The sequence below is a fragment of the Saccopteryx leptura genome, chromosome 5, assembly GCF_036850995.1.
Source record: "Saccopteryx leptura isolate mSacLep1 chromosome 5, mSacLep1_pri_phased_curated, whole genome shotgun sequence".
NCBI classification, from domain to species: Eukaryota; Metazoa; Chordata; class Mammalia; order Chiroptera; family Emballonuridae; genus Saccopteryx; species Saccopteryx leptura.
In genome coordinates, this window is record NC_089507.1 from 18832035 (window position 1) to 18852143 (window position 20109).

Genomic DNA, 20109 nt, shown 5'->3' on the forward strand with positions numbered 1-20109 from the left:
AAACATGTTCCTAAAGGTTTCAGAAGGAGGTATTTATTTTAGAAGAAAATTCTTAATGTAAATTATAGTTGAGGATCTTTCAGAGCTGTTATTAGGCACATCACTGTGATTCTGCAAACACCAAAAGCTGAAGGTAGTAGAATAGGTTAGAAGTTGACTAAATAAGTTGGATCTTCATATTACTCCCACCATTCTGTATAGCCAAATGCAGGTACCCTCTATTCCTTTCAAGTGATTGAAGGTTTACTCTCTGGAGAAACTAGAATAGAATGTATCTGGACTGGGTAACAGAGCAGCTATGAACAGCTGGCTAGGTGCCAATAACACAAATTCCAATTGGTTTTCTCTGGGCAGAGTATTTCCTAAGAAACTCACAGCTACTAGGACAAAACTCAAGAAATTCTTCATTGAAGATCCAAAACCCAATGATTCTACTGATGCTTTGTTGTTCCCAAATATCTTTGTAATTGTTTTATTTTAAAATTGACTTTATCAGGACGACATGGTTCACATCAGGTTTCAAGTGTACAACTCAATATAACACCATTTGCATACTACAATGTGTACCCTCCACCCCAAGAAAAGACTCTTTCTGTCTCATTTCCCCCCACCAGTTGCTTACCTCCACCTACCCCACTCCCCTTTTCCTTGCCACTTTGTTGTCTGTGTCTATGTGTTATATATATATATATATATATATATATATATATATATATATATATATAGAGAGAGAGAGAGAGAGAGAGAGAGAGAGAGAGAGATGACCATACAAGGGAGAAAGATAAAATCCACACACAGAAAAAAAGGAATATTATAAATATGTAACAAAAAAAGGAAATACAGAATAATGGAGAACTCTTGGATTAAAAATATAGCAAAAATGAAAAGTTTAGTGCAAAAAAGAAAGCTAGAAGAGAAAGTTATAGAATATCTCCCAAAGTGGAGCTTCCCAATAAAAATAGACAGACAGACAGATAGATAGGTAGATGGATCAATACCTAGATAGATAAAAAATAAGAACTAAAAGACAAGAAAATTATGGAACCATTCTAGAAGTTTTAATATAAATAAATATTGTTTAGAAAGATAGAAATAATAAACAAAGTGAAGGAGGAATAATCAACAAAACAAGAAAAAAATTATGAAGGTAAAAGAGAAACACATATTTTTAGATTGAAAGGGGCCAAGTGCTCAGAATAAAATTAGAAATTAGATACACATCAAGTATATAATGATGAATTTTCAAATCTGTGAGGCAAAGAGAAGATCTTATGAGCTGGAATCATAGGAAAATGATAAAACAACCATAGCCACAATTGAGCAATTCACACAAAATATAGTTAGGAATAAAAATGGTATCAAGTTTAAAGCTTAAATATGATGAACACTCTTAATTTCTGGATGAAAAAGACATTCATTTTAGAATTCTATACCCAGTAAAATTTTCAATCAAGCATGAAGTAATAGCATCAAATAATAAAGTAATTAACTTCTAGACATATAATTAAAAGTCTACATCTATAATTTATGTATTTATACCTATCTATATCCCAAATCTATTTCTGTATTGATCTCCTTGTTATCCTTCATCAGGAAACAATTGCAGAATGTGTTTAACCAAAACAAAGGAGTAAGACAATAAAGAGGAAGGGATGAAATATAGGAAACTGGTCCTTCCTCAAAGAAAGCAGTTAAAGGAATCCCCAGAAGTCATGAAGGAGGATGCCTGGATGACAGCTGTGAACTATCCTTCATGAGCAGCATATCAAGATCATGCACATCAGATAACACCTGAGAGATCTTTCTAAGAAGATGCAGTGGATAGGATACTTGATAGGTCTCAGTGTTATTAGAGAAGGTATTTGGACAATAGATAGTTCGCGACTGACTTAATGATTATATAGAAAAGTAAGCCAACCAACATGGCCAAATTATGTACAGTTTTACATACTCCATTGTGTTACCAGTGAATTAATACAAAATCATATAGCTATGTGGTAGGATGGGGACATGAGAAGGAAGAAGAGAAAAGAAGATCAAATCTCATCCTCCTTATGGGACACCAATAGATCATGCCTAAAATAAGACTCATTAAATAGCAAATAAGCATGTCATGTGGAGAATGAAATATCTAAAGAATTATCTAGGAGAATCAGAGTGCTTATCTTTGGGAAAGGAAAATCAGGATATAGGGGACAGACTGCAATTACTATTTTCTCAAACCATACTTTCTAAAGCTATTGAACTCTAAATTCAATACAAACTAAAAATTCAAATTGAAATGAGACACTGCATAAATGACTTTAGAAGTGCACAATAATTATCAAGAGTTGGTATACCTGGGAGAAAGTATACTAGCTTACCAGCAAGACATCACTGAATCCAAATATCACATTCACTACACTCTAGCTGTGTATCAATAAAAATGGCACCTTAGCCATTTAGCCAGTGCTTACCATATGGTAAGCAATTTATAAAGTTATTATTCTATCACTTCTAGTCTTCATAACAACACTATAAAATAATCACTATTATTATCCACATTTCAGAGGAAAATGTGAGCCTTTAGAGAATTTCACCATGTTATCCACATTTATAAAGCTAGGAAAGGAGTATTGGGGCCTAGTTGAACTCACATTTCTGGATATAAGACTCTTTGCAATAGTCTGGAAAGGTTAAATGTTTGCATTAGTTTGAGATTTTCTCCAAGCAGGTGCCAGACAAGGATTTGAGTGTAGCTGGTCTAAGAGTGAAACAAGGGAGAGAAAATATGGAATAGACAGGAGGCAGCCAGCAAAGAGTGTGATTCAGTCAGATGGATCACTGGAGCTTAATCCCACTGGGGAAATTCTGGGATCCAGGAGTGAAGCTTTGCTTCAAAGGTATCCCACAGGAGGGTCCAGGGAGAGGAGTATTTTTGCATAAGATCTCATCAGTCAATATTTGAGGGCTGCTGAGGAAGAGGGGTTTGTTAATTCTCTGAAATTTCTGAACAGCCTGGTTTTAATGACCAAACAGTAGGGGTTCTGGTAATTGGAAGTCAGGTTAGATATCTCTGGAATGTTACCTTGAGAACACGAGCAAGGCAGCAACAGCATTTTCTAAAAGCCACTGACAAATAACCTGACATCTTAGTTGATTAACAGAATAAAAGTTTATTTCTTGTCCCTAGCACAACATAACTCAGTAGGGAGGAGTGGGGTAAACATGGTTCCTAAGCCACAATCATTCACAACCCAGGTCTTCCCTTCAGGTGCTCTGAGGTCCTCAAGAGTCCCTCAGTGTCTTGGGTCTAGTGCATACAGCCAGCCCACGAACCAAGAGAGAGTGGGGAGGTGTACAGGAAATGTTCCAGCAAGTTCTAGACACACCACAACACTTCTGCCTAGATACTACTGGCCAAAACTTAGTCCCCAGACTGCATCTCATTATCAGGAAGTGTTGGAAATGTAGTCTCAATGCTTGTCCTGGAAGAAAAATACCCTCATATTCGGTGAGAATGAAACAGAGCCATCCAATAATGACTACACTACACTACTTCTCATAAACTCACTTTGGTATGCTTAATAAATATGAGCATATATACACACACATATACATACATACATATACATATATTTATTGTTCTACCTGGTCACTGCAAGGTATTCAATAAAAATGTACCCATGTAGAAATAATTTCTACACATAGACATCAATTTTTTCCTTTGCATATTAGAAATAAACACATTTTCTTTAAACCTTAGCAGATTGCATTTACCTTAGGGTAAGGTAACTCATAAGGTTGCATTTATCTACTTTGTCCAGCCAGTTAAGCTATAACATTTTATAAAGGAATTTATCTTTCATATTACTTACCAAAATTTTATTTGACATTTTCACTCAAGAATAAACAAAATACTATTGCACACATTTGTTTTTCCTAAACATTCAAAAACCAATTAAAAATGTGTGGTAGGCTGAATATTTTTGCAATGAGTGCTTCTGTGAACATTTAAAGATGCTATCTATATATCAGCAGAGACACATTCTCCTGCACTGAACGTTTCCCATATGGCAGGGCATTATCACATTGCACAGAACATATTTTGACTGGTGCTATCAGATTCACCTTGTTGTACAGAAAGACTCATGTGTTTGAGTATAAAAATATCTGAAGTTTAGTAAACTAAAGTATTGACCTTAAATTTTCTTCTTAGTAAGTTAGGTATATTTAAAAAAAAATGTCCAAACTATAACAAACTGTTGAAAACTTGCAATTCTAAAGTTCATTTTAAAGAGCAAGAAAGTTGTATAAGTTTTACAAAAAGTACATAATATGAACTTCCTGATCCAATACCAGGTAGGCAAGGTGAAAAAGAAATGGAACTATTATTTCTACTGAACTTTTCTTACAACATTTAGAGAGAGAGAGAGAGAGAGAGAGAGAGAGAGAGAGAGAGATCTAAAAGAAGATAGAGGATAGAAATAATGGAAATTTGGGCTTGTGTCATACCCCAGTGAACTTTTGTCGTCTTCTCTCGTGAAAGAAAAAGCCAGATGTAATGAACATCCAGCCAGTTTTCTCCTGAGAGCAAATCTATTTCACCCATCTCCTAGGAAGGTCTAGCCTTGGGGAAAAATATAGATACTATTGTTACAACCAAACCCAATATTTTTTCTAGCTTAATAAGCCAACCAGCCAATCTCTGAATGCCTAGTAGGGTAAATGACATTATCAATCCCTGATTTGATATAACTGGGCAGTATGGTTGTGGTTAAAGCACTTTGTGTGTTTATTTGAATGTTCTAAACTAGTGGATTTCAACCAGGGGTGATTATTTGCCTCAGAGTGAATTTCAAGACACATTTTTGGCTACTAGACTATAGGAATTTACTTTTGGAATTTAGTGGGTAGAGGCCAGGGATACTGCTAAACATCTCATAATACACAAAACAGTTCCTCATAACAAAGAGTTATCTGGCCTCAAATGTCAATAACACCAAGGTTGAGAAACCCTGACTCTCATAAATATAGTCTTTCATATATATGATATATATATATATATATCATATATATATATATATATATATTATACATATATAATATGAAAACAGTCCCTGTTTCATGTGGGAAGATTAATAATCAGAGTTGAGCCCTGGCCGGTTGGCTCAGCGGTAGAGCGTCGGCCTAGCGTGCGGAGGACCCGGGTTCGATTCCCGGCCAGGGCACACAGGAGAAGCGCCCATTTGCTTCTCCACCCCTCCACCGAACTTTCCTCTCTGTCTCTCTCTTCCCCTCCCGCAGCCAAGGCTCCATTGGAGCAAAGATGGCCCGGGCGCTGGGGATGGCTCTGTGGCCTCTGCCCCAGGCGCTAGAGTGGCTCTGGTCGCAATATGGCGACGCCCAGGATGGGCAGAGCATCGCCCCCTGGTGGGCAGAGCGTCGCCCCATGGTGGGCGTGCCGGGTGGATCCCGGTCGGGCGCATGCGGGAGTCTGACTGTCTCTCCCTGTTTCCAGCTTCAGAAAAATGGAAAAAAAAAAAAGAAATAATCAGAGTTGAGTATCAACTTAGCAGGTCCTACTTCTGTTGTAAAATCAGCCAACAACTGATTATTCATCAGAACTGAAACCCATTTCTCCCTTGCTCTAACCCCTGCAACAGAGACCAAATTACGCATCACTTAAATCTCTTTCGTTTTGCTCTGTTTACTTTAGACTGTCAGTTTTTACATACTCTATACACTTGACCCTCTTGGCAACAAACCTTCTCACAGGTGTGCTGGCTCATCGGACCATCGGCCTTTCACAGGCAGGCAGACACAAATCAGTGGAGTGAAGACTCTGCGTGGGGAGTGTGACCTTTCATTCTTCTAGGTTCTCTCCTCAAAGTTCTTGCAGCTTATTTCACTCCATCAAGCAGCCACCGCCCTGGGAAGATAGAGAATACATCAGATAGACCAGATGGCTGTGCCTTCTCTGGTTTCAGTTGCTGCTGCTTGCTCTCTTCCCTACTTCTTCCTCCCTTGGCTGATATGTCTCAGCAGGGGTTCTGAGTTTGCTGGCTGTGTAACCCTTCAGTTCATTTATGAATGATGAGTTTGTCATTCATTATTAATGTTTCCTATGAACAACATTGCTGTATAAAGTTGGGCAGATCATCAAGTTGGAAGCCTAGTCAGAAAGTAAATGGAAGTGTTGTATTTCAAGAATCTTGACTTTCTCAGTGTTACTGAGAATTCTTAAGATCTAGTCGTTTAGCAAATTTCAAGTACAGAATACATGCAGTATTGCTAACTGTAGTCACCAGGTTGCACCTCAGATCCCCAGATCTTATTCATCTTATAACTGAAGAACTGACGGCCTGTATCTTTCCATCAGCATCTCCTCCACCCCTCAGACCCTAGTAATCACCATTCTACTTGTTTTCTTGAGTTTAACTCTTTTTTTTTTTAGATTCAATTATACATGATACCATGTTTTCCCAAAAATAAGACAGTATCTTATATTAACTTTGCTCCTAAAGATGCCCTAGGTCTTATTTTCAGGGGATGTCTTATTTTTCCATGAACACGAATTCACATTTACTGTTGAACAAAAAAATCAGTATTTGTTAATATACTGTAGTCATGTCATCACAAATATCAGCATAACCAGCCAAATTCTGAATTCCATCAAATATTTCTTGGGACTGTTTCCCCCAAAATAAGACAGTGTCTTATATTAATTTTTGCTCCTAAAGATATGCTAGGTCTTATTTTCAGGGGAGGCCTTATATTTCTAAGCTTAAAAAAATTGCACTAGGTCTTATTTTGGGGGGATGTTTTATTTTTGGGAAAACGGGGTATCATACCGTATATGTCTTTCTCTGTTGGACTTATTCACTTCTCATACTGACCTCTAGATTCAATTATATCACCACAAATGGCATGATTTCCTTTTTGTCTTATGGCTGAATAATATTCATACTCCAAAGGAACTACCATGGTTGTTGTAACTGAGAAAGTCAGGTGTTAGCAAGGCCTATCCTTCTACCCAGGAAGCTGGATTGGTGATTAAGTCATTATGTTTTGGTGGAGGAGGTCAAATCTGCTCCATCTAATAGACAAATGACAAGTTTTCAGCTTATGAATCTCAGGCACCACAGGTATGAGAGATGGAAGAATGACTGAGAACTAAAGACAGTAAATAGAGACAGTTTTAGGGTCAGGGTGATATATTTTATTATCTGACATTGGAAAGAAATGGTAGTGGAAACCAAAAAAGGAATACTGAATTTTTTATTTAGCTATTCACTGCAGGCAGAGAAATACTAGTTTATGAAGAAGATACTACAGAAATAAATGAGAGAGAAGATGGCAATGAAATAGGTAAATGGATGTTCCACTTGTCTCCTCCCAGTAACAAACTAGAGTTATAACTATTTTAAGGACAATCATCTTGAAAAACCAACTTAAGGACTAAATAAAGAGGAATCTATAACCAAAGATTCATAGAAGCCACATTAAAACTGGTAGGTAGGGCAGAGACATGAAGATCCTAGGAGTGAGTGGCCACTGAGGGTCCAAGAGCCAGGGAAATATTCCCTGGGGTCCACCTGGAAAGCCCACTAGAGGGTGATGCTCTGCCAATCTGGGGCCCTTGCTCCACTGCAACCAGAGCCATTTTTTTTTATTGCCTGAGGTGGAGGATATGGAGTCATCCTCAGTGCCTAGGGCCAATTTCCTCTAATAGAGCCATGGCTGCAGGAGGGGAGAAAGAGAGAGAAGAGAGAGAGGGAGGGGTGGAGAAGCAGATGGGTGCTTCTCCTGTGTGCCCTGACCGGGAATCAAACCTGGAAAATCCACATGCCAGGCTAATTTCCTACCATTGAGCCAATCAACCAGGGCCTACACAGTGTCTTATACACGTGATCAAGGTTGACCTTCAGAGCCAGCCAGCATGAAGGGTTAACTCCACCCTTGAGGACAATCAAGTTGTTGAAAGTGCCAACAGCATCCAAGACTCATATACAACAGGATGGTAATTAAACTCTCAAGAAACATTCCTAGAACAAAGAGCTCAGGTGGCCTGGAAGTTAATACCACTAAGCCTAACTTCCTCATAAAGATATCGCAACAAATTTATTTGGGAGTCAGAGCAGAGATACCTAATACACAGAAAAAATGGGCAGACAAAGAAATATGCCCCAAATGAACCAACAAGAGAAATCCCAGAAAAAGTATTAAATGAAATAGAAGCAACCTAATTATCAGGCACAGAGTTTAAAATAAGTGTTATTAAGATGCTTAAGAATCTTAGAGTAAGAATGGGTGATCACAATGAGAACTTAAACAAAAAAAATAGTAAGCATTATAAAGAACATTGAAACCATAGAAAAGAACCATTCAGAAATGGCGATTACAATATCTGAAATGAAGACTGCACTAGAAGAAATCAACGGCACGCTGGATGAAGCAGAGGATCGAATCAGTGATTTAAAGGAGCAGATAAGCATAAGCACAGAAGCAGAACAACAAAAAAGAAAAGAGGTTCAAAAAGGCTGAGGGAACTCTAAGAGACCTCTGAGACAACACGAAGCAAAACAATATCCACATCATAGAGGTTCCTGAAGGAGAAAAGAATGAACAAGGAATAGTAAAATTGTTTAAAGAAATCATAGCTGAAAATTTCCCTAAACTGATAAAAGAAGTCGCACAAGTTCAAGAAGCACAGAAAGTCCCATTAAAGATGAAACTAAAAAGGCTCCCACCTAGACACATGATAATTAAAATTCCAAAGATAATAGACAAAGAAAAAAGTCCTAAAAGCAGCAAGAGAAAAGGAACTAATTACTTACAAAGGAGCTCCCATAAGGCTGACATCTGCCTTCTCAACAGAAATACTTCAGGCCTGAAGGGATTGACAAGAAATATTCAAAGTGATGCAAAACAAGAACCTACAACCAGACTATTCTACCCAGCAAAGCTATCATTTAAAATTGAAGGAGAAATAAAGACCTTCCTAGACAAAAAAAAAAAAAAAAAAAGAAAACAGTGCTTAAGGAGTTCATTACTATCAAACCAGCATTGCAAAAAATGTTAAAGGGCATACTATAAGAGGAGAATAAAAAAGAAATAGAAAGAAAGAGGATTATGAAATTAAAGAGTAAAAAGGCAATAAATAAGTACCTATCAAGAGTAACCTTAAATGTAAATGGATTAAATGCTCCAATCAAAAGATGTAGGGTAGCTGCGTGGATAAGAAAACAGGACCTGTACATATGCTGTCTACAAGAGACTCACTTCAGAACAAAAGATACACATAAACTGCAAGTGAAGGAATGGAAAAAAACATTCTATGCAAATACAAATGAAAAAAAAAAAGCTGGGGTAGCAATACCTATATCTGACAAAATAGTCTTTAAAACAAAGGTCACTGTCACTACATAATGATAAAGGCAGAAATCCAACATGAGGGTATAATCATTTTAAATATTTATGCACCCATATAGGAGCACATGATAACAGTATATAAAGCAGATTTGGTGGTCATAAGGGAGATTTGACAGCAATACAGTAATAGTAGGGGATTTTAACACCCTACTAACATCAGTGGATAGATCCTCCAGACAGACTATCAACAAGGAATCAGCGGCCTTAAATGACACTAGATCAATTGAATTTAATTGGTATCTTCAGAACATTTCACTCCAGAGCAGCAGAATTTACATGTTTTTCAAGTGCACACAGTAGATTCTCTAGAATTGACCACTGAACCCGATCACCTGCTTAGTCTAATCATCTGCTTAATATAAAGCTTTTTGCTTGATGTAATCAACCACTAATCTGATTGCCCCTTAATATAATCAACCCTTAACCCAAATCAGAAGTTAAACTAATCAACAGTTTGCTTTGGTCATCCTCATCTAAATCAGCCACTTAATCCAATCATCCACTCAAACTAATCACCTGCACCTGTTTTATCTGATCGGACACTTAATCTAATAGTTTGAATCAGCCACCAATCTGATCAGCTGTTTAACCTGATGGTTGCTTGACTAATCAGCCACTAAACTGATCAACTTCCTACCCCAATTAACCCCTTAATCTAATCGCCACGTATCCTGATCAGCTGCTTAATCTAATCATCCACCTGAACAAATGGTTGCTTAATATACTCAAGGTCTTAATACAAACAAACTTTAATTTATTGGGCCACAGATCTAATCATTAACTGGGAATGGCCAAAGGTACCTAATGTAATCAACTGCTGTGATGTCAGAGAGTGATCTACTAGTCAGTCTTTAATCTGATCAGTTGATGAATCTAATCAGCTGCTAAACTGATCGGCCACTTCATTCAACAACCCCTTGATCTAATCAACTGCTTAATATAACCAGGATAGTTGAAGCCATTTAATATTCCAGGAACCTTATTTTACTACTTTAGAAATTGTGTCCCAGAGAAGTTTGCTGAATTTCATGAAGTTCAGACAACCGGGAAGTAAAAAAGCAAGGGTCTATCTACAATGAAGGTCTTTTTTAAAAAAATTCTAATTCTGTATTTGTCCAATTCTCCTGTTTTTTGTACCTTGCTCTGTTACAGGAGTAAGAATGAGCTAACATGTTTTGGAGCCACCTATATGGTTCTAGGCCCTAGAGGAGTTGTGTGTGCGTGCCTGTGTATGTACATATATACATATATAATCCTTGCAACACTATCAGTTTGGAGTTACTCTATGTTACAGATGTAGATTGTGAGGTTTGCAGTCCTTAACTACCATTCCCAGAATTGTAGAGTCAGAGGCAGTGGCAGAGAGATAATCTGAAGCCGACACCACCTACTGTAAGCCCACATCTTATTCCTCCTTCAATATATTACCTCTTCAAATGCTAAAACTGCAATTCTTAGATTCTGGTTACTTTTTTGATTTTTTTAAATTTTTTATTTTTTTTTACAGAGACAGAGAAAGAGAGAGTCAGAGAGAGGGACAGACAGGCAGGAACAAAGAGAGATGAGAAGCATCAATCATCAGTTTTTCGTTGCGACACCTTAGCTGTTCATTGATTGCTTTCTCATATGTGCCTTGACTGTGGGCCTTCAGCAGACTGAGTGACCCCCTTGCTCAGGTCAGCGACCTTGGGTCCAAGCTGGTAAGCTTTGCTCAAACCAGATGAGCCCGCTCTCAAACTGGCGACCTCGGGGTCTCGAACATGAGTTCTCTGCATCCCAGTTCGACGCTCTATCCACTATGCCACCGCCCTGTCAGGCTCATTACTTTTTTGGATGTGACTCTTTTTATGATTAAAGTATGAGCTTTGTTTACACAATAATTTGGGCATGAATAATATTATTATCTAAGTTTACTCCTCAACTTTCAAATTAACTTCCAGACTGTTTCTTGGGTATTGACCTTACCTAGTTGAATCACAATATGAAGTTTTACAAACCATTAAAACAGAGAGGATGATTCCTGAACCAGTACTTTCCAGATGCTCAATAACACAAAGGAAGTTAAGATTCCTGAAATACAACACTTCCATATATTTTCTGACTAGGCTTCCAACTTGATGATCTGCCCAACTTTATACAGCAATGTTGTTCATAGGAAACATTAATAATGAATGACAAACTCATCATTCATAAATGAACTGAAGGGTTACATAGCCAGCAAAGTCAGAACCCCTGCTGAGACATGTCAGCCAAGGGAGGAAGAAATAAGGAAGAGGGCAAGCAGCAGCAACTGAAACCAGAGAAGGCATGGCCATCTGGTCTACCTGATGTATTCTCCATCTTCCCAGGGCGGTGGCTGCTTGATGGGGTGAAATAAGCTGCAAGAACTTCGAGGAGGGAACCTAGAGGAATGAAAGGTCACACTCACCATACAGAGTCTTCACTCCATTGATTTGTGTCTGCCTGCCTGTGAAAGGCCAATGGTCCAATGAGCCAGCACACCTGTGGGAAGGTTTGTTGCCAAGAGGGTCAAGCATATGGAGTATGTAAAAACTGACAGTCCAAAGTAAACAGAGCAAAACGAAAGAAAAGCCTTAGAGAGATGATTAAGTTAAAGCGAGACCTTTATGGTGGGAATTAATCTAATCTGACTGGTGTCCTGATAAGAAAAGCTGGCCACCCATAAAAAAAGAAAAAAAGACACCAGGGATGCATATGCACAGAGAAAGAAACTTAAGGAGACACAAGGGGAAGTGGCTATCTGCAAGTTAAGGAGCAAGGCCTCAGAAGCAATGAACCCTGTTAACACCTTGACCTTAGACTTCTAGTCTCCAAAACTGAAAAAGTAAATTTCTGTCATGTAAGCCACCCATTCTGTGGTGTTGTTGTTTTTTTTATAGAAACGTTAGCCAACTAATATAGGTTTCACATGCCACTTCAAAACACTACCTTACAGTAACCAGAGTGGGATTTAGAAGGTGGCAATGTCTGGTTTGAGTTCTTAGAGATAAAATCAGAACTTCAAATTCTGAAGAGATACAAGTAAGTCAATTAATGTGTTATTTTCTCTATATCACTATTTATTTTCAGTGTCGTTTATCACAATATGAAATTTGACTCTTCATTTATTAATTTTCTGTAACTTCATCAGACTAGAATATAATCTTTTTTTTTTTCTTTTTTTTTTTTTTTGTATTTTTCTGAAGCTGGAAACGGGGAGAGACAGTCAGACAGACTCCCGCATGCGCTCGACTGGGATCCAACTGGCACGCCCACCAGGGGCGACGCTCTGCCCACCAGGGGGTGATGCTCTGCCCCTTCGGGGCATTGCTCTTCCATGACCAGAGCCACTCTAGCGCCTGGGGCAGAGGTGAAGGAGCCATCCCCAGCGCCCGGGCCATCCTTTGCTCCAATGGAGCCTTGGCTGCGGGAGGGGAAGGGAGAGACAGAGAGGAAGGGGGGGGGCGGGGGTGGAGAAGCAAATGGGCACTTCTCCTATGTGCCCTGACCACGCCAGGCCGACGCTCTACCGCTGAGCCAACAGCCAGGGCTAGAATATAATCTTAATGGAGGCAGGAAGTATGTATCAGCAACAGTCCTAAGAGGAACATGGAGTAAAATAAGAGTTCAATAAAGAATTGTTGAATTTTTTAGTTTGGAATAATTTGCTAATACAGGTTACCAGGGATGACATGGTTTACCTCATTTTGAGTCAGCTAACCATCAAAAAAATCCAAATACAACCATCAACAGTCATTAATTTTTTTATGATGGTGGATATTCAACTGTGATATTCTGCCTTAAATAGACTGGGTAAGATTTTGAAGGGTTAACAATGGTTGAAGTATGCTTTGAAAATCTTTTAAATGCAATGTGTTTAACCGTACATTTGTGAAGTGTGGGATTCAAGGCCATTGTCTGAAAATCTAAAAGCACTCTAAGGCTTTTATAAAGATGTCTGAGTTTTGGTAAACATTCTCCAGTGACATCATTTAACTTAAGTTCCAAGTGACCTTTAGACCTAAGAAACACCTCTTGCAAAGTGTTCTCGTTTATTTGAAGTGGGAAGTACAGGGGCTATAAATTTTGTTTATTTTGGTTGAGAGAGAGATGCAAGATTCTGGCATGATGTTGTTAACTGGCTGGTAAAATTTAGACTGGATGTTTAAAGAATAGATGTTTTAGCAAGTGTTCAATATATCAAAATGTGACTACTTTTGAGAGGTTGACTTTAAAATCTTCCAAGTATATAAATTACTGGTAAAAGCAATTATGAATGTCAGCTTTTGTCTTTATAAAACAAAAGAATTTTTGTGACCAACTTTGAAAGAAAATTTGTAAATTTCATAAACTGAGTTATATATTTACAAGTGGACATTTTTCTGTTGCATTGCATAGTTAGCATATATATTTTAATTATTTTTAATGCATTCTGTTTTTCATTATATTTTCTGCATAATATTTGAAGGCATGGTTTCAAATTTAGGCAACTAAAAATGTAATTAATCCCAGCTCTACCCCTATGACTTTAATGACCTTGGGCAAGTTACTTAACCTTTTTAATCCTACAGTTTTTTACTGGTATACTCTAATAGTTCATATACTTCATAGTTATCCTGAGAAATTATATAATGTATATAATTCTCTTAGATAATATTACCTGTTATGTATTCAATACACTTTAAATATTTTTATTTTTGTAGGAGTTTCATTTGTGTTTGTGTGTGAGCTGAGCTACTTAAGGGTTTAGCATAGTCTTTTGAATAATGGCAGTTCTAGCACTAGTAGATGCTAAGTTAATGTCTATAGTTACCTTAAATTAAAAATTTTGTTAATTTGCTCCTCATGAAACTAGCACATTATTTTATGTATAGTCCCACATTATTCAATCAAACACTAATCCAAGTGTTGCTTTGTAAACATTTTGTATATGTAATTACCATCTATGATCAGATGACTTGAAGTAAAGGTAATTATCCTGATGATCTGCATGGGCTGGATCTAATCAACTCAAAGGCTTTGAGAGCAGAATTGATTTTCCTGAGGAAGAAGAAATGTCCCCTGTGGTCTGAAGTCTCAGCTACTGTCTGAAAATTTTGAGCACCCTTCCTCAAAGCCTGACCTATGGATTTCTTCCCTGAAGAGACAATTCCTCAAGTCATATAATCAATGAATCAATCTTTCTCTCTCTCTAAACACACACACACATACACACACACACACACACACACACACACACACACACGAAAGATGAAGGGCAATTTTAACCTAATGCTGACTTGGTTTTTTATTGTTAGCTACCCCATTTCTTCTGGGACCAACTCAGGATGTTGTCAAAAAATGTTTTTCAAAAGGTATATAATTCTCTGCTATAGATGGCATGACCTTTATTCAGAATTTTTTAGCTGATGCTATTATTCTCTCTTTAGGGCTTGCCATAAACTCCACACAATCTCTTTTCCCAACAGACACCCCCAATACTACTGATCTGGGTCATAGAGTCATATGGCCATATTGGCAGGGCTTCATGCACCAGAGTCTGAGACCACAATCCTTCTCGGTTCTACTCAAAGTTGGGAGCACTTGTCACCTGATATATGAATCAGAAAAGTATTCCCAGAGGTGGGATATCCTGCCTCTAAACTCCAAGAGGCCTAACAGGTATACTTTAATCTTAGTGGTTGGAGATGCAAAATGCAAAAATGTATCTTTTACGGCGGAGAAGATGTCCTGGCATGTCCCAGAACTCCAGACCTGCTCCAAACCTCATGGATATAGTCAGCCTTCAGTTTTTTTTGTTTTGTTTTGTTTTGTGGTTTTTTTTGGTAGGGATTTTCTCCCATTGTCAGCAAGGTATTTATCTTCCAAGAATTACAACCTACTTGGCACCTCTCATTCGCCTGGTCTTATTAGGATGACGTCATCTCTGTGGAATCTCCACTTGGGCCAGTTCATTTTGAACTATGTGTTACAGGAAAGTAGTGTTATCATAGGCCTGTGACAAAAAGGTATACCATTATCTGTTTTAAGCAAACTGTTAGAAATACTATTTCTGATCTTTGCTCTTGATAAGAATGGAATAGGATATAATTGCAAGATCACTGGTTGTATTCCATTATCACTGAGGCTGTGATAATATTTTCTAGCAAAGATTTCACATTGCACAAAACTGCAATTGGGGTTGCTACATGATTGAAATAGCCATAGTCAATGTCATCCTCCAGAGTCCATCTGGCTTTTTCAGGAGCCAGAGACGTGAGTTAAAAGGAGATATAATTAATGTGCCTCAACAATCAAAGAATAGCACTAACTTCTACCATTTGCTCCAGGGCATGATACTGTTTTTACCTTATCTTTTTTGGCTGGTAGAGGGGTGCTTTTAGAGGCTACCAACTTGACCTTCCCCACTACAATAGTTATTTCCCCACAGGACGAAAAGCCAGTGTAAGGGCTGCCAACTACGGAGCCTATCCAAGCTTTTATTTGGGGACTAGGAAAATTACTACCAGGTGGGTTCAGAAATGAAGTGAACATCCTGTGAGCCGGGCATGGTCACAATTTCCATTTATGAGATGGCTTCTGTAACTCCCACTCTAACAAAAGGAACTGATGATGGTTTGTGTCCTTGATTATCAAAGCCAGCTGGAACCTTGTGTATGACAATCCTTCACATTTTGGGGCATTCTGCTTTCCCCATTGAATAGTTCCTGAAGTCAATGGTGGGAGGTCCCTTTGGGGAAGGAATGGAGGAATAATGTCACATATCCTTGCCATAATATTGCAAGGTCTTTCCTTCTGGAAACTTGACAGCTTCAGTACATGGGTTTTGGGTCTGAAAACTGGCTCAAATTAATAAACTAGACAAGGTTTTGAAATTTTTATTGGGGTGGCTACTCTTAGCTTTCCTTAATTTTTTCCCTTTGCATAGATTGAAAAATACTCTTAATATCTCCATCTTGCTCATAGAAACATGTTCTATTACCTAATTACATAGCTCTCTATATTTTACTTGGAAACCCTATTGGAGGTACAAAAACCTGTTGGAGGTAAGAATTCAACCTTCTCAACCCTCTCTGAGATTCTGCTCCTTTTATGATTAAATTTTATTTTCCTGTCCTCTGGTTTTATAAGATGGAAGTTTCCTTATATAGTGTACCTCTTCGAATTTGATTGCTGATTAAGCACATTCCGTCTTTTGTATTTTTTCCTCCAAATCATCCATTTGCTTCAACAGAGTAATCCAGTTCCATAGAAATACTATTTTGACGTGCTTCTCCAAAGCCTGATATCACTTCCATCAGTGCATTTCCTTCCAGCACATAATGGTAAAAGCTTAACAAATGTCAGTGCCGCTGTATGCCAAGAGATACCAGTATTCGGCGCGTTGCCTTTAAATAAAGGCGTCCTTGTTTTGAGCTGGCCTGTAGGTGATCCAGGCTGCTTCCTTGGACCACTTCTAGCATTAACTAATGCAGATTGTGATTTCTAGCTCCTGAGAGAGAAATCTGTGAGCAGGAAGCCTATCGTGTAGTGCCCTGGGGGTCAACATTGGTGACAAAATGAAGTGTGCAGGAATGGAAGAGGGAGACTTTAGGCTCTGTTGGAGTCACAGCCACAGGAGCTCCGGGGCTGGGAAGGTCCCTGTAGCTGGTTGGGATAGGGAATGCCTCTCCGAAGTCTCTCTTTATCGTTGGGCAATTGTAGGGACACAGGAATCACCTGAGGGCTGTCAGATTTTATACCCCCAGCAACCAGGAGGGGGGGGGGCGGGGCGACGGTGTTTAGTCTCAAAGCACGTGCTCATGAGGACGTGCGTGCGTGTCCGGATGCAAGCTGAGATGTTGTGTGTCCGCGACATCAGCGTTTCACTCAGCTAGTGGCGTATGTGATGGAAATACCCCTTGTTACCTTTCACGTGGCCTTGTTTGCTTTTGTTCTCAAAATTAACCCTCCAGGTTTCGTTACGTGAAGGCAAACTATTTAGCTAATTGTAGAAAGATTGTTAAAGAAATAAAGAAGGGTGGTTTTATGTACCTGAGATTTTGCACAACCTTTCCAGGCAGTGGTGTGGCTTCTCACTTGAATGCGTACCAGGTAAGGAAGATGGGTTACTTTCTACGTTTTATATAATGCCTTTTTAAAATGTGATTCTGTAATGTATTGGACTTGAAACCTTGCGAATCTCTACGAGATGATAAAAACTCGTATGTAAATGTGAGCATAGATGCTCATTCAAAAACCATCTAGAAACACTTCTTTTTGGCTCTTGTAGCTCGGTTCATTTCCGTCAGTAGGGACTACTAAGCTCAAGTGAATGTAGAATAAGGTCCTGGCGTGGGGAGGAAGGTTGAAACAGAAATACTGCCTTCTGTCACCCTTATTCTGCACGTAATATGGAATTTTACAATGGCTTATCTTAAAGGCTTTGCTGAATAACAGGAGGACACTGTCCCCACCCCCTTCAAACAAAGGGGAAATTTTTCAGGTGTTTGGTGTTTGTAGATGCAGGACAGTAGAAATGACATTATCCTTAGAAATAGTATAGGTAATGTAGACGAAAGTGGCTGTAAACCTTATTTGCAGTAGTTTTGTATTAAAAGAGGTAAGGGGGGAGTTTATTGTTTTTTATTTTAGTGCAATTGAGTTGCAAAGTATCCGAATCCAATAAGAAGATTCACTCGCGTCCACTCACGACGGTAAGCGACACTGACTGCTTCCTAGTTTCCCTCTGTACTGTCCAAGTAGGTGAACGCTTTCATCCTCAGGTAGCCATATGTCTTTGCCTCTGTGAGCATCTTTTGGGCTCTGCTGTCAAATCAGCAAGTTGCCTTCAATGCCAATGGTGGTATTTCATCATGTTGCTTCCCCATGGTAAATTCCAGTCCCTCCCTGGCTTGGCTGTGACCACCTGTTCTCTCACACCTGTTTCAATTTATAAACCATATGCTGTAGTCACAGCTGAGAACCACTGTAGACATAATGCGATTTCTCATAAATATTTTATAAATTCAGTTTCCTGCACTTCAAAATAATTTGAAGGCATTGATTTTACTGAAAACCTCATGGAGACTAACATACATTCTTTATTATCATCATTATTTTGGCAAATAAAGGTGAAATTTATAGTTTTAAAAAATAAACCACATTACTATTAGAATAGCGCTACCTAGTATTTATGCTTTTAAATAAACACAACCGTAGCCTATGGTAAAATAATTTAAGTGCAGTAATCAGTTTCAAATATACATATGGTTAGGAAATCCAAGGAAACAGATGTTTTCATATTGCATTTTCTATATGGAATTAGAGACACACTTCACAAAACAATCCAAGTAGTCAACAAAAATCAATGTATGCTAACTGACATAATGCTTTTATTATTTTGAGAATTTAAATTAAGTGAATTTTTACAAATCACACTTTGCAAGTAACAAGAATCTAAAATTAAACTTGCTTTAAAAATTAAGACGATTGTCTTGCTTAAAAACAACACATAAGAGATACATCTGCTGAATTTCAGACTTGGATTGATTGACGAGTAAAATAATCGTGGCCAGAACTCTGCTTTTCTCTCTCCACTTCTCAGCTTTGTTTCTACAGGACAGTCCTACATTTATAATTAGGGAGTGGATGCTGCTATTCCCTCAGACTTCATTCTTTCCTGTATAAGTCAAGTGCAGAAGAGTTTCTTTACGGTAGCACCATGAAACGAATAAAGAATAATAAACACCAAGACAATAACAAAGAAGAAATCTTCTTTCTCTACAGAAACATCTCATATTCTCTCAGTAAACATTTTCTCTCATTTCACTGTTATAATCTAAATGAGTATATATGAAAGTGATATTTTTAATTAGAAATGAGGCAAGCCCATCAGAGGAATTAATTTCTCTGAGGCCACATTCTATTTATTTTATTTTATTTTTATTTATTTTTTTAATTAAGTGAGAGACTGGGAGGCTCAGAGACAGACTACTCCATGCTCCCTGATTAGGATCCACCTGGCACTCCTCCTACTAGTTGATACTCTGCCCCTCTGGGGCCATTGCTCTGTTTCTCAGCAACTGAGCTATTTTAGCACCTGAGGCCAGGCTATAGAGCCATTCCCTGGTCCTGGGACCAATTTTCTAGAACTAATCAAGCCATAGCTGTGGGAGAGGGAGAGGGAGGGAGGGAGAGAGAGAGAGGCGAAAGGGGGAGGGGTGGAGAAGCATGGGTGCTTCTTTTGTGTGCCCTGACCCAGAATCGAACCCGGGACATCCTATAAATATAAACAAACACAAAATTGGGATGATTCTGTATTATTTTGTCATGTTCTTGACAGCTTGTTTGGAGGTTCTAGCAGGGGGGCGCAGGTAGTCGTACACCCCTGACCAAAGAACAGTCCTCTCCTCTGTCGAGGAAGGTCAGTCACCCTCTTAAACCCGGTGTGCTTCGGGAGGAATGCACGTGGAGAGGTGAGAGAGGAAGGGGACATTTGCCTAGCCAGCCAGATCAACCAAATCAACGCTGGTGATCAGTGGGGTGGCAGACGTCACAGCCAGATGGCTCTCACATCCTTTTTCATGTTCTTTAAACTTGGAATTTCATACTGAATGCTTTACCATATTAACAGATAGTCTTCAAAACTGTTCGACTTTTATATGAGATGAAGACCAAGGGTTATTGCTAAGTTAATCACTCTTGCATTGATGG